The sequence below is a fragment of the Oreochromis niloticus genome, linkage group LG4, assembly GCF_001858045.2.
Source record: "Oreochromis niloticus isolate F11D_XX linkage group LG4, O_niloticus_UMD_NMBU, whole genome shotgun sequence".
Taxonomy (NCBI): Eukaryota; Metazoa; Chordata; class Actinopteri; order Cichliformes; family Cichlidae; genus Oreochromis; species Oreochromis niloticus.
The window spans coordinates 31,214,770-31,231,271 of record NC_031969.2 but is presented as its reverse complement, the minus strand read 5'-3'; the positions used below and the strand labels follow the sequence as shown (position 1 = coordinate 31,231,271).

The 16,502-nt window shown below is 40.2% G+C and overlaps 1 long non-coding RNA gene across 2 annotated transcripts; it reads right to left on the bottom strand.

The window, feature by feature from the left end:
* Nucleotides 1-4,226: 4,226 nt before the first annotated feature.
* Nucleotides 4,227-8,502, bottom strand: LOC109201803 (uncharacterized). 2 transcript variants are annotated; one of them, XR_002061732.2, is made up of 3 exons: nucleotides 8,426-8,502; nucleotides 6,873-7,753; nucleotides 4,227-6,648 (listed from the first exon to the last, which is right to left on the bottom strand). It is a non-coding gene; the product is annotated as an uncharacterized LOC109201803 (long non-coding RNA). The 2 variants fall into 2 exon arrangements; XR_003219780.1 differs by having other exon boundaries at nucleotides 4,227-7,753.
* Between the last annotated feature and the right edge of the window lie 8,000 nt (nucleotides 8,503-16,502).

Here is a 16,502-nt window from a genome sequence, read left to right as displayed (position 1 = left end):
ATTTCATCGTATTATTGCACATAATTTAACTGATTTTTGCAAATGTAGCACTCACAATAATCCTACTACTAATGATATGAGGACCAGAAGGACATATGGCAGTCCCACTGAAGTTGATGTTAAGACCACAAATCTTCATGATCCTCTTAACTGGTCTAACGTTACTAAGGTGTAGCAACAGTCTGAAGACAACTTTCAGTCAGATCTGATTCTGAGCCAGACAAGTTTCTGGCTCAGAATCTGTGGCCCGGTCTTACGATGGTGAAATGAGCTGCAGTAGTAAAACTGTGCTGAGGCGCTGATGCAGGTCGAGGATACGGCAAGAACACATAAGATGAAGAGAAACAGCCACCAAAAGACCGAGCAGAACCTTGAGCGATGATGGAGTTTCAGGTGAACGATAAAACACAATCTGAGGTAAGAATGGGACAATGCCAAACCTGTAGTTAAAATCACAAGTCGTATCCCAGCTGAAGTGTATGAATCCCCTAAAGGGGGTAATTCCCCAATTCTGTAATTAATATGTACACCCAGTGAACTTAAAGTTTGAATTTGGGCTTTTTTCTTGTAATCAGAAGCTTATTTAACAACAGTTTTATCTTTCAAATATGATCAAACGCTTTTTTTCAGGCTTTTGGCAGCATTTTCTAATGAATGCATGAAAAACCCTTCTGGAAAACAAACCACAACAAGTTAAACCTGAACTGAACTGTTATGTTTCAACTGTCACTAATCTGTGGGGCTCAGCAAAGACGCGTCCCAAGACTGGAGCATCTGTTCTCCAGCCACACGTATTTTGTGGGACCCACGTGTCCTGTGTCACATCACTTCATATTCCCTCACTGTGTGAAAAATTACTGCTTCACTCAGTTCGGGACAGTTTCCCAGTTCTTGTAGGAGCAGGATTTTGTTTTCTTTGAGATAGTTTTCATCATATTTCGCTGTGGTCTGCATAGCTTGTGACCTTGTAAAGATTTCCATTGGGTACAGTGTAGGCAGTAAAAGACGAGATGGGTTAACCTACACTTGACCCGTGACGAGAGCCTTCTCTGCTTTCTTCTTAGCCATTGGATAAAAGCCAGACTTAGATTTGCAGTGTTGAATTTCAAAAGTAGAGCCAATTAAATCGTGGAACGTTGTCTCAGTATGAGGTCCAAGTAACAAGGGATGCAAACGCTGTGCAGTCCCACATAAAGTGTGATGCCTGGTCTCCCTGCTTGGAGGTGTGGAGACTCTTTATGTCAGCTTTTCTTTAGATCCACTGTTGTTGTTTTTTTACAACTGAAATGTAAAATTAAATTATGTGCAATTTCAAAATACAATTCCAGGTTTCCGAGACGTGTGGTCAAAGAGAGACTTCTCATATCACAGGCAGATTATGTGACTTAGTAGTGTTGAAAAGTTAAAAGTTGAGCCAGTATATTGGTAAACCAGCATACAGGTATCAGTCTAATCCTGTTTGATAATACAAACAGAGAGCATTGCCAGGGATTAGAGCTAATAAGCTTCGTCTTGAGTCAGCACGCTGAGTTTGTTGGTTTGGCAGGAGCTTTAGGATGGGATTCAAATGAACTGTGGACTTTGAGGTGCAGTGCGCACGCCCTCCGGTTAAAGCCACCAGAACTAAGATGCTCTAACAACTCCAACCCTTGCGGTTTTTTAAGGCTGTGGATTAAACAGAAATACTTTTTGGCCAATGAAGCCACGCACAGAGCCTCGTTAACTCCAGAGCAAATATCAATAAAACTTGTGCAGATATTCATTCCTCTGCAGACAAATTACATTTCAGGTAGTACATCACTGATTTATTGACACATGGAGCCCTTTCTTTGCACAGGTCACCTTGGAAAACTAATTAATCTGCTTTGCATATTTACAGCTTTTTGTAGAGTAATCCCAGAGGTTGAGGCATACAAGCAACTGTAGCATAAAGGCTCTTTCACCTTTGCAAATGCATGAGGAAATGTGATATTCATTGTTTTTCTCAAAGGTAAACAGCAGCCACTAACACTATGCTACATATCAGTGCTCTGTAATGATAAATGAATTAAGAGGAAATCTAAGCATTTACTTTGTAAAGGATTCCACTCTTTCCCAAACCAACAGACTCTCTGTACATGCTGGTATCCACTGCTACTTTTCTGTGACGTGTCCGTCCAGATGTCCACATCTCATTTCAGTGATCCCACTGCATTGTTTTCAATGAGATCTAGGGAAAATAAACTCATTTAATCCCCCTCTACCTGCAAAGTCATCCATTTCAGCCCCACTATGCACTGCAATCTCCTGCAAATTTCATACATATCTATACAGAGTCCTAACAATATCTGAAGTGGGGTAGATTTTATATTGAGTATAGGTTAATAAGCTCTCAGTGCAAAAGCAATAACTTAAAGTTGCCTAAAGTCAACCCAAACATGGAATAGTGTATTATTAAGAATAAGTGAGGGCAAATTGTCCTAATCATACTTTTCCTATTCAGCTTTAATAATTTTTACATATGCATATATTACTTATTTGCAGGTAATTAAGGAAAACAAAATTACTGCTTCAGCATCTGTTACCGAGCATCAGCCACAGACTTAAAACAGCTGCATGTTGCTGCCATGACGTTATCCATTTGCAGCAGTCTAAACATTATAGTATTGACTGCTGCTGTACTTGGAGTGCTAATACTAAGTAGCTTCATTAGCATGCTGCATCCATTAACGTGTATGGATGCAATGCACAGATAACACTTCTTAGTAGCTTTGTGTAAGTAAGATACAAATATGAGCCTATTTTGTGCAGCAAAACTGGGATTATTTGAATAGTAAGCCGTATTTCTTTGTCAGACATTCAGTGAAAAAGGTTTCAAAAGATACCAACAGCACAAACACAGTCAAGGGATCTAGGTCAGTGACTCAAATTAGTTAGGCTCACCTCCACCAATTATCGGTGTTAACTTCAAGCCTTTGTAAAATGCTTTGGTAGAAAATTCACCCACCAAAAAACTGTTCATACGTCAAGACCAAACAATCTATTATACCTGTCTGTAAACAAGATTATGTCTGTTCTAAATTTGGGTATTTTAACATGGGAGTGTAGGGGATTTACTCGCTTTTGTAGCAAGCCCCAAGTGGCCATTAGAAGAACTGCAATGTTTAATACTTCGGCGTTGGCTTCATTTTTCAGCCTCGGAGTTTGCTGCTTGAAACATATTAGAATAAAATGTCAGGTTGGTTTGTGCCTGCACCAGTCCACCTTCCTCTTCACACGAACACATCATCTGAGGTTCAGATGGCAGGAACAAACAAGACTGTTCACATTTGATTGAAGTGAGTTAAATGAGAAATGAAAACTTTATTATCCATTTTGATTAATTCAGAAGTGCATAATTGTTTCTCAGATTGTTTTGGGTTTAATTTGATTGTTGAAGAAGTTAAAGACTTGTTACTCAAATTTTTTCATTCATGAGGTCTGCCTTTGTGGTTTGACTGTCGCAGTAGCTCTCAGGGAGACAAAACATACAGCCAGGCATTAATAAAACGCTAACTTATAGACCGAACCCCATGAACCCATGAAGTATTTTACTTATCTTTTCTACTCTTAATTAGCTCTCAGAGCACTTTACAGTACAAACCACATTCACACAACACTTTTGCAAGAAACCCTGTTTTTTCCTTTTTTAAGAACAGGTGTGGATAGGAAAGAGGAGGGAAAGACAGAATAGAGACCTTGGAGGAGTTTTTCACACCGTATGTCAACCTATGGAGGATCGGCGGTGTTAGGATGAGAGGAAGTGGCAGCAGAGAGTTGAGGAAGAACAGGGATGTATTGCTAAGCCAACAAACTGCACTTAAATTGCACCCCCCAAAAGTTAAACAAGGCGCTATTATTGTTGTATTATTTTTTATAATTAATTTTGTAGTAAGAATATTAGAATAATATTATAAATAATTGTACCAAACAGGTAAGACAGATCACCCTGCACTCATGATGCATGTGTATTACAGAAGTGTGAAAACAAAGTGTGAATCACAACTAACATGAAATTGTGTGGATTGTTGTAAATACTAACAAGTGGATGATCTCACAATTGATTCAGGAGCAAAAATAAAGTAAAAAAACATTAAAAAAAAAAAATCACTGTTCTGTGGAGGCTAAATGCCCTCCACAGAGGTGTAGGGGGATCTGTCTACCTTTTGGGTTATAACATTGTTACGATCCTGGGTTTTTTGACCCAGCGTTTTGAGTTTTCGTTTATTTTCTATCTTTATTGTTTATGTTTAAGTTCATTAGGTTATCTAAGTTCATTTGTTTATTAGATTCCCCTTGTGTCTTCTACCTCTGTGTTTTAGTCTCCCTTTGCCCCTTATGTGTTTCATGCTGCATGTCTTATGTTGTCAAGTTTGTATTGTCATGTCTGCATCTCATGTTTCCTCTTTTATTTTGAAGGTCCATGTCCTACATCAGTGTAGTCAGCTTTGCTTCCTTTGTTTCGTTAGCGTCAGCTGTTTCCCCGTGTGTTTCCACTTCCCCTAATCACCCTTGTGTGTATTTAGTCTGTGTGTTTCTGTTCGTTCTTTGTCAGGTCGTCTGTTGTTCACGTCATGTGCTCCACGCTATGTTTCCAAGTTTCATGTCCAGGTTTTTCTTGTTGTTTGTTTAGTTCACCCAGTTTAGGTTAATGTTAGTTTTGCTTCAGTTTGCTTTGCCCTTTGTTTGTACCTTTTTTACCAGCCTCATTAAAGGGCTCGCTTTTTGTTAATACCCAAGTTTTGGTTCCACGTTCCGTTTGTCTGCATTTTGGGTCCTCTTTACACATTCCTACAGTCTGCTTCTGCCAGACTGTGACAAATATAATATATTTTGAATTTTTTTTTTTTTTTTTTTTCCCCCCATAGACCACTCTTTCTGATAGCCCAAAACTTTAAGAGCTTCACAATAACTTAGCATACGGACCAATTAGTCAGATGGGAGTGACTACAGTGGAACGCCAAAGATGACCTACGAGGGAAAGAGGAGAGGAGCAGAACAGCTAAACAGGAGACTTAAGGGAGAGTTCGGATGATCCAGTTGGCCCCTAGGACCGTGCACTAAAGCTTTAATGAAAGAGAACTAACTCACATCATCCCTATACCTAACCATAACCCAATTGTAACCCTGAAACTAAAACCACATTTGAAGTCTCAAAAATGCCTTCAAACTTGTGGGGACCAGGATTTTGGTCCCCGTAAGTATAGTAAACATCAAACTTTTGGTCCCCACAAAGATATGAATACACATACACACAGATACATACTTTGGGTGTAACTTGGGGTTCATTATCTTGCACAAGAATGCCCAGAATGCATGATGGACAATCAGAGATATTTCAAACACACCCCTACTTTTTCATTTGAGTCACTTTGATGGAATTTATTAAAAAAAAAAAAAAAAGCATGATTCATGCTTCAGGGAAGTGTGCAGCTTTGGCTGTAAGCACAGATGCAACCACCCACCTGCTGTTCACATCCTTTGTTCATGAGGGGCAGTCAGTCAGACGAAAGTTGGCTTAAAGTGAAGGGAGCTAAAACAGCTCGTCTCAGACAGAGGAAGCAGTAGGAATGCACTGAAGCTCAGTGTTTTCAGCTGTGAATCAAGCAAAGCCTAACAGTACAAATTTGGAGCTGGAAATAAGCATAATAGGTTACCTTTAACAACTAAGAAATTCTAGAGAATAAAGGGAACATAATCTAACAGGTTTGCTATACACCTTGAAAATGTCAACATCTATTAAATAGGGGAAAATTGTATGTACTAGAGTTCACTATTCTTTTCAGGGTGTGACGCTACCTTCACTCTGTCATTTCTTTATGAGCAGCCTAATGGTCATGGCCATCTAGTTTATTCATACAGCTCAAATGAAAATAGAGCCCATAACACATTTGATTCCAGCATGCTAGAGAATAGGTATCTGGCCTCCAGTGGTCCTTGGGCCTTCATGACGTAAATGGCTTGCACTGTTTCTCCCCTGCTGTGGCATGAGACAGAGAAAGGCAAGCAGTGCTAATAGATTCTGTGGGAAAGGGAAAAAGATGTGGACTGTATAAACAGATCAATAGCTCAGCCACATATCATTTCTGACAGATTTGTTTTCTCAGTCTGATAATTGGAGAAAGAACAAAGCATGCCATGCGCCTGCTGATCTGACGGCGTGTGGTCTCTGGGTTCACAGCTGTTTCAGTTCAAGGTGGAGATGCCAGAAGGTCCTAAAAGTGGCCAGTAATTATACCTGTAAGATTTTTGAAAGACCTTTCGTCATTGGAGAGGATAAATTTAGGTTAACTGTTGTTCCAGAGAGGCTATTGATTGTTATTTAGTGGTTTTCATTATTTTTGGTACGTTCTATATTAGAAAGAAAATACTGTCATTCCTTCAATGGCACGTTCAGTGAGCAGGTGGACACATTTTTGAGAAAAAAAGAGAGAAAGAAAAAGTGCAATTTCTTCAATTTCTCTTTCAGTCTCAAACTCATAATTAAAGCTATTCATGCCAGAATAGAGCAGATCTGCATGAACTGTTGTAAATCAAAAATCGATATTTGCAATAAGTGAATAACCTGTCCAATCATGGGGTAAAGTGGGCAGTCATTAGACATAGTCTAGACCATTTCATCCTTGGAAACTGTTGGAAGAAAAAAAACCCTTTCAGCTAGAGGTTATTGACTATCATCTTCTAGCTTCAGCTTGTAACTTCAGTCGAATCTTAAATCTGATCAAAATTCAGTCAGACTAAGAAATCATGGAGAAAGCACAAAACAGGAACAAAGGCACAGTCTGAGGGGATTTAAAGGTGAGCAAGCTGCAAGGCTAAATAGACATATTTAAAATGTAAGTGACTGAATTAACCTGTCATGAACCAAGTAATTAGGACCCAAAGGCAGACTCAGGAACAGGGCATCGTTAACTCAAAACACCTTTTAACAGGGCTGTTGAAACAGTCCAAAATACAAAATTCACAATGCAACAGGCAAAACAAAAGCCAGCGATTATAGTGAACACACAATTGGAGATTAGCAGATGCTGAGACAAAGACTAAAGGGAAGACATCACCATTTATACACTAGAGGGCAATTAAAAGGGAAGTGAACACAGCTGGGTAACGAGTCGCAGGTGATAGTAATCAAAGACAATGAGCCAGGAGGGGGAAGTAAAAGTAAATGTGAAGCACAAAAGATAAGTGATGACCAAAAGGAAGCAGGAAGTGAGAAGTAATACAAAAACAGGGAAACTCAGCCACATGAATGAACTTAACATAGGCGATGAAAGAAAAACACAGGAATAAATAAGGAGATACACACAGATGAGAAAGTAAAGAACTAGCAAACTAAGAATCAAATAAAAATTTAAATAACAAGAACTAATCAGAGAAAACAAACTCCACCAAGGCATCTAAGCTGCTTGGGAGTATTTGCAGGAAAATGGAATGTGTTTTGTATATATTAATTTTTTCCCCCATACTTAGGCCCCATACCCAGCCAACCTTCAAAGAAAGCCCATTTCTGCCGCTTGTATCAGCAAATCTCACCTTTAGTCACTGCTCAGAGCTCGTTACCATATGTATGGTAGGGACGTATATTCACCGAATCTACGTGCTCAGCTCTCTCGGACTAATACAGCATCAGCGTCACGGCAGATGCTGCCCCAATCCATCTGTAACTCCCTCACTGAGACCTGTTTCAGTGGGAGCTGGAAGCCACCACCCGATGAAGCCAACAGAACCACATCATCTGCAAAAAGCAGAGATGAGATATTGAAGCCACCAGAGTGGAAGCCTGGCTACGCCTAGAAATTTGGTCCATAAATTATGAACAGAATTGATGACAAAGTCAGCCGTGAGTTCAACACCCACTGGGTTCAAGTCCGACTTTCCCCATATACCAGTGAAATTTCCTAAATGTTACTAATGCAATTGTGTTTACAGACAAAATGAGACGTTACCAAAAACATAACAGTCTTTGCAGAGGTCATAATTAGATCTTGAAAGTCAAAAAATCCAAACCCTGGATCAGAAACCCAGGACATGACAGAACCCTCTGTCTACTGAATCTATTGACAACCTGAACGCCACTTCCTCCAAACTAGATGACGGTTTTAGCTACAAGCACAAAGCAGGAAAGCAAAGCAAGATGGATTCAACTTTACATGTTCCCACTTCAATATAGAATATCATGCGCATAAATTGGCATTTTCTACACTTGCTGATTTCGCAAAGTGTTTTCTCATAGGGGATCGTCTGACTGCTGCAATTTTCTCTCTTATATTTCAGGGTCTTCACCTTGCAATATAAAGCACCTTGAGGCAACTGTTGTGAATTCGTGCTACATACAATTGATTACATACATACATACATACATACATACAGTTGAATTGAATTAAACTGAATTTCATTGTTCACTCACTTTCACCCCCTGGCTTGGTTTAGCCACTTAGTCAGGATAGTTTGGGTTAAAACACGCCTCCTCACAGCAGCAGCCCTGCTTGTTGACAAAAGACGAGTTAGGAGATTTAGACTCACTAATTCCACAACCCAGTGCACCAGGCCAGAGACACTCAGGGGCACGTTGTGTGTGTGTGTGTGTGTGTGTGTATGAAGACGGTTGCTTTCATATTTGCTTTTCATATTTTATTCTATTGTGTACACGATCTTATTCTTATCATCTTATCCTATTCCAGTGTTTTTCTAATTTTTGCTATGTAACTTTGCACTGTCCACTTTCTGCTATAACAAAGCAAATTTCCCACGTGTTGGACTAATAAAGGTTATCTTATCTAAAACATCTTTGAATGACATCTCAGGAATAAGAACAGGCTGCATTCTCACCTGATCTCTCCTCAATGTTGCTGGATTTCAGTCGCAAGGCAAAGCAATCGCCACGACCATAATACAGACTCTTATACTCGCGCAGACGAAAACTCTGCTGCTATTACATAACTTTATTTCCTTTTCCATTCCATACAGCTCTGTGTACTCTGGTTTAAATGGGCATCGTTGTACATCAAAGGCAAAAGGGATTCACAATCATTATCATAACACTGGATAAACCAGCCATTTTCTGGACTCTCCATAAAAACCACGATGTCATTAATGTAACAATGTCTGCACAACAAAGGAATCAGTGTAATTTTCTACTTTAGTATTTACAGTCACATATAGAGCTGTCTGGGCATACAAACAAGTTGTTTGGCTAGCTGATGCTTTGTCCCAGCAAAGATTCTTATGCAGTAAACAACAAGGTGACGACTGTTTAGCTGCTGATGCATATTTGTGGATTTGGTGAAAATGTGCTTTCAAACTAATGTGATAAGGTGAAAAGTTATGTCATATTTTCAGAATCATTGATGATATTTTGTACTGTAGATGATGAGATACTCAAAGTCCTGACCATTTGTCATTGGCGAACATGATTCTGAAATTGTTTGTAGATCCCGTTTTTTCAGTTTAGTGAACCGCTATCTTCTGATAAACTCCGCCTCTCTAAGGTGCTCTTTTTGTACCCAATCATGTTACTGACCTGTTGCCAGTTACATAATTAGTTGCAAAATTTTCCTCCAGCTGTTCCTTTTTCATAATACGACTTTTTCTTGCCGCATTCAAACTTCTGTGTGTTTCTGGCATCAAATTGAAAAGGTAATATTTTCATTAAATGGCACAGAAGTTTCATAAACTTACGAGTTCTGTTGTTGGGAAAATGTGGCTTTATAGGATTTGCAAATCATTGTATTCTCTTTTAATTTACATTTTGCACAGTATCTCATTTTCAGACCCGGGTTAATAGATTAACAAAACCTGCAGAGAAATAGTTACCAGAAGACAAAGTTTATCAATTAACAGGCATTCCTAATAGCCTCTTTAAAAGAGAAGATGTGACCTGAAGATCTCGGGTCACTTTCAGCACTGATACTGAGAGTCTGCATGAATATGATGCTTCAGGTGAGAAATTAACAGGCCACTGTGGCTTTGACAGACCCTGTTCTTTGCATATTACTGCGGACCTCAGTGGGTGAAGCACACTGGCCAGAAGAATACACTCAAAGGGCGATTTTCACACTTGACATGAATAATTTGATATTTTCTAACACGTTATCTCAGAATGAGTCCATGGTGAGTCATGTATTCGTCTCGTTTTGACTTTGAAAAAAGGCACCGGAGGGCGGGCTTGCAGTGTTTCTCATAAAAACAAATCATAGAAACTGTTAAAATTGCTGAAAATAAAGCAAAATCCTTGTTCTAGTCCTATGTTTGATGTTGGTCAGATTGATTTCAACATATGTTTGTTTGTACCCAGGAGGCCACTGGATGATAAAACTCTCCTTCTAAAAATAGCAGTGTCTACGTTTCAATTGAGACTTTCATTCAGAATCCATACAAGTTTCATCAAAGAGCATCACAAGTGTTGTTTGGAAGACGGCACCTCCACTGAACTGCCAAGCATAAAAGCTGTGTTGTATGCACTTAAAATCCAGGGCAGCAATTATATAGAAGATTGTGTAGTGTACTTAAGATGAATAACCCTTGAATACAGGCTCTATGGTGGTCCCACTGTTAACGTATACCGCCTAAAAAGTGTTTAAGAAGGTTCAAGTATATATTAATCATATTTCTGCTGTTGAAAGGGCTTAAAGCAGCCACACTCAAGACTCTCATGGAGGTCACAGTCTTGTTTGAATTAGGTTGTTTCACGGCTTTGTCCTCAGTGATAGTGTGTCGTTAAGAAACTTTAATAAAAGGAAAAAAGCCCAGCTCCTCAGCAGTTGTAACTTTCCTGCACAAAAGTTTATTACCACACAAGATAATGTTCAAGGGAATGATGTCATTCTTTTCCCCTGCATTTTCACCCAGTACGAGAAGATGTGCATGCCAAATGTTATCACAGTATCATTGGAAAATTGCATTTTTGCATAAAGCTTCCATTTGGAAACCCATTTCAAATGCTAGTCCTTGTCCTTGCTACTGTTGGCCAGAGAGAGCAGACACGGGCAAGAAAGGGGTTTGATCCCACTCTGGCTTCATTTCCTCTGTGTGCCCAGAGGAAAACTAAATGATCTGAAACCACTTTGTACTTTAAAGTTCAATTCAAACGTTATCTTATAACTTGCATGTGAATGTGAAAAGATGTCTGTTTCTCTGTGTTAACCCCGTGACGGCCTGGTGACCTGTTCAGGGTCGACCATGCCTGTCACCCTGTCACAGCTGGGATATGTTTCAGCCCCCTGCAACCCCGAATTGGATATGTGGAAGAAGATGAATGGAAGAATTAGCATGAGACAGGAGGTAGTTAAAACTGGGAATATTTATAGCATAATAACTGATGAAGACAATAGCAGACGGAGCAGACAAAGAACAAGCACCATCCATGTCCAGTGCCATGAAGACAGAAACTGAGGACGGTGAGGATGGATCCGGACAGTAAGCTGTTAATAGGTGTCAGCAGTGTCTGAAAGCATAAACATGAAGGTTTATGGTTGTTTTTCTTTTAAGGACCCTGTAGAGTTTTGTGGGTTTTCTCTGCCATTTTATATAAGCTTGAAAAGATGTTCAATAACCCTGTATCGGGTGGCCAGACCTCCACTGTTAAGGAGATTTTAAAGCCAAGGAAATTCTTGATTATATAAAAAAATAAATGTGAAAAGGAGGACCAGCGATGCTACCTGGCTGTTTGTGTTTCTGTAATTAAAGGGCATTGCAGCCAGCAGTTGAACCTGTGCTGTGAATATCAAATGTTCAAGATGTCAAATAAAATCACATCAGGTTTTTGAGTGTGAATGCCCTTTTTGTGAATACCAAGGCTGTCCCTGAACTCATAAGCCTGTCTCGAGAGAAATGCAGGCAGGATGAAAAATATTATTCTTAGTATTTTACACAAAATGTGGAAATTGAACACTCTAACGCAAGTAAAGTGGGAGGAAAAGAGGGAAACTCCTGCTTATAAGAAAAGACTCTGAAGTCAGCGACCACTGTCTATTACAGGAAGTCATCCTCACTTTGGAAGCAATAAAACCCTAATGATGTCAGCCCTGAAACTGAGTTGAAAGCATTCAGCAAAGGTTTCAAACCAAGTAAACCAATATACAGAAAGTTATGACTCTTGCTTCACAGGAGAGAGCCTGACATCTAATTTTCAGATATCAAGAGGGCTTGGCTTCGTGAACCGCGGGAAATAAGAGCAATCTATCCGGGGTCAAAGGGATAAAGGCAGTGCAGCTAGGCCACTACGCCTGCCTGTATTTATGGCTGAGATTTCACAATCAGTAATCCATAATGCAGAGGTTTCCACGGCAACCGAGCTGTAAAGCTGCACAGTGTTTGGTACAGTTTCTCCCGAAGCACAGAGATCACAGGTCACAGCTTAGTCATGTCCCACCTTTGATGGAGAAACCCTCCGGTAGGTGCAGCTGGAGTTCCTTTTAAATGCTAATTCCCCTCTGAGCAGTGGGACCAATCAATGATATTGATCCACATGCCCATCAGGAGCATGGACACAATCCTGCAGTCGTATAGATTAGTATTTTATGTCCCCTTTTCCCCTTTTTAGAACCCCAAGATTTTGTGTGGATGCTGAGCAGGCTAACCGAGGCTAATGTTCAATGATACTTTGATGGCCGAGGCCGTACAGATGTTCGAGCTTAATCAAGATAAATGGGAGCATTCTGTTGTGTGCTGAGAAGTCGATATGGCCATCCCGTTGAGTTACCTGGAGAAACTCCCCGTGGAGCTCTAAGGCCTCTCAGACTTTAGATTAGTCGGTGGAAACAGTGCAAGACTCTGAAAATAAGCAGCAATTAGCAAGTTTCCCTCCTCACTGCTTGGATTCTGCTATTTCAGCTTCAAGAGACATTTACTGTAGCTCAGTAATTAGAAAATGATTCAACACAGTATACTCCAATATAAACTTAAAAATGTGCAACGTGTACCTACAGGCTTGAATGCCTTTTACAAAAATGTGAATTTTACTTGAAATACAAGCCGTGCTTCATATTTTTCATCCGTGCATATTAGTCTATTTTTTACATTTGGCACAGATTGGTAAGTAGTTAAATAAACATCCACTACTGTGTGTTTACCAACAAAACATTTCAATGACCTGAATGATCTTTCCTTCTTGCACCATCAAAGACAGTCAGTAAGAGACATCGTATATCACAATTACATCCTGGGAACTGTAACAAGCTTGGAGACCATCTCAGTCTGGCGTCTCAGATCTTAATCCAGGACCGGGATTTCCCTCGCCAGCTTCAATCCAAGGCTGCTGAGTTAGTGTGTCCATCTGTGGGTTTGAGAGTCTCGCAGCAGTGATTCACAACAGTGACTCACAATGGTGCCTGCTGGTAGGAAAGCATGAGATGGGAAGTGCAGGTGATAACTGGCTTGCCTGGCCTGAACATAGCAGACACTGGTCGTTTGAAACCACGAAATAAGAGTGAGGATGAGTCAGAGCTGGACTGAGCTTGGAAAAAAATTCCACAAAGATTCAGAGACACTTTTCTGGCTATTAAAAAGGTTTTCTCAAGGCAAAGGTTCACCTCACATAATGCACTTTAAGTTATCTTCTGTGATATAAAATCATTGTTTGTTGGTGTGACCATGAACTGCATCCACTGGGGCAATCTCTCACAAACAATCAGCATGACGGCCTGCTCCGGCTTTTTGCGTCTGTATGAGGTGATTTCATTAATTTGTCCCTCAGTGGAGATGGCACGGGGTTAGATGAAGTCAGACCACTCGTTCTCCTCGGTCCATTATGGTGTCAGTTTGAGGAGAGTATGATTATTTTTGCATTTCTTGTTATGCGGGATAACGTTCGGACTAAAGAAAAATAAATTTATAGTGAGAAGGAAATGAGTCACTTTGAGTCGTGCACATGATCACAATCACAGGCAACACTGACTCAGAATCAGTTTAACTCTTTACTTACAGAAAATGTTGGTAAAATCTTATTATATTATCTCTTTTAATAATAAGATGTTAAACATAAAAAAATACATCCACTTTTTTTATTTTCAACTTTCAACACTATGCGATATTGTTGTGAACATATTTCACGTCGTCTTCTCTTTTTATTGACATTTTATGCTGTTACATATGAAACGGTAAGGGTTAAGTCTCATTAGTCACAGCTACGTGGCATAATGTAATGGCACACAACCAGTGTGGTGACAAAGCACGAACATAGTCAAGAAATTTTACAAGATACAGTACAAGGCTGGTCCATTCAACTACATCATAATGAGTAAATAATCTGGTCTTTAAGTCTGAAGTTTAACAGAGTTAGAAGTTAGCAGGAAGCTCCCTAGTTTCCACCTAAACATGATATAGCATGTTCTGACTGAGGGATTTCTGAAAAAGTCAAACCTACAGCTCTGCTATCACTTCCAACATAAATGAAGACAGAAAACTAAACAGCAGTGACGTTTGTAGGGTTACTGAAGTTGGGCTAGCTGCTATATAATGATGTGCTATGTGATCGCTAGCTACACAGCTATGTTAGCATAACATAAACACAGTGAAGCTGGAGGATGAACGCTAACTTTTTTCCACTCGATAAAAGTTAACGTGAGGGTTCCCGATGGTTAGGGACAAATGCAATCGCATGGCAGGATGCTGTAAACGGACCAAACTTCAGTCAGGAGAACAACTGAGATAATCCATCCACAATATGAGGTTAGTCATTAATATACTGCAGCATGGGCTGGGCTGTAGTTACATCGGAAGGTTTTAAAAACTGAGCTTTAAAACATGCTGCCGATGAATAGTGGTAATAAAACCAGAGAGAGGCCAACAGTGATCACTGTAGAATAGAACAAGATACAAAGCATGAAAACATGTTAAAAACACAGCAACCTTAATAGAGATTGAAAATGTGACGTCATTCAGGGGTAAAACCACAAAGGATTCTGGGAACTCGTGGCAAGAGGTACTAGCGCACACAGGCTTTCAATTGAAATCAGTTACACAGCGATAAAAAGAAACAAAAAATGGCAAAAAGCTGTTGTATTATTAACTGCACAAGCCGGGCAAGCGACAGCCGCGTGAAGCCGACAGGAAATGCGATTGGTTTTTATCGGATTCCGGCGTGGAAGAGAAATTGTCCAAGCCATGTCTCCGAAGTCAAGAAGTGGCGACGGATGGCCTGGATTGCCGCTATCCGAAGACCTAATATAACGTTCAAAAACACTCCACCTCACATGTTAGTCTGCTCCAAGCATTTCCACAAAGGTAAATGTTTTGTAGTAGTTAATACGTCTTATATGGCGCTGAACAGAAATCATCGCGCTATGCTCCTTTGTTTATTGTGGCTGTGTGTAATGTTTGCTGTGTTTTGTAGGCAAACCAGCCTACGAAATGCTGGAATGCGATCCAGACTGGGCACCCTCTCTCAAACTGGGCCACACAGAGTTTAAAGCTTCTACCACAGCGAGATTTGATCGGTTAAGACAGAGATCGAAATCAAAACAGCCACGAAAAGGCCCGCGTTCCTCTGGGGCAGAGACGGCTCATCCAGGCGAAATCCATGCAGGTAAAATTGTCAATGTACATAAATAAATTCCACTTTTTCCACATTAAGTACTGTCTTGTTTTTGCACATAAAATGATCTTGTCTTTGTCTGTGTGCATGTGTCTCTTTCAGCACCAGTCACTACGGAAACTACAGCTGAGATCCAACCACAGCAGATAACTCCACAGCACGAGGATGAAGATCTGCAGGAGTGTAAAATGTGTTCTCTAAGGTTACAAGAAATAGCACACCTGCAGGAAGAAAACCTAATATTAAAAAAAGAACTGTCCAAAAAGAAATTAGACACGGAATTCTTGAACGATAACAACTCATCCATGGAATGTGGCCCTTGTGAAACACTGGTTTCTGGATCAGTGTAGTGATTGGCCAAGAGCTCAGGCATCACAACTTTGTAGAAGAAATCCTGAGCGACAGGCAACATTTTAGTCCACAAGTCTACATCTGGCATCACACGTGTAACAACACAAGCTTTTGTTGTCCACACAACAAAGTCACAAAAGTGTGACTTTGTAACAAAGATCTGGGTTTGGACCTGCCTGTAGTAAATGTGTCTGTTTCAACTCCACCCTTCCATCTGTTAACCTCAGACAAAACCTGTCATCTTCACAGGCCTGCAGGTTGTTGTTGCGGTGTTTATACGGGCACTTGATTTCCACACATCCTTCACCACAACATTCACATTTTACGAGCGCATCAGGGGTGGCACCTAATTCTGGGAATGAGGGGTTGATTATGAAACCACACTTATCCACTTTAAGTTCTCTATGCCGCACCTTTCCCTGTGAGGTGTACCACTCGTGCTGTGTTTTCATTGTCTCTTCCCCACTTGAATTGTTGCGGTTCATGGTCGGAGAGCTGATGTGACAGTTTTTGTGGGTAGCACACTTTCTTAACAGTTGACAACGCAGGAGTGGCAATGGAGGTGGACACAACCGCATGTATGTTTGACGCAGTGATTCTT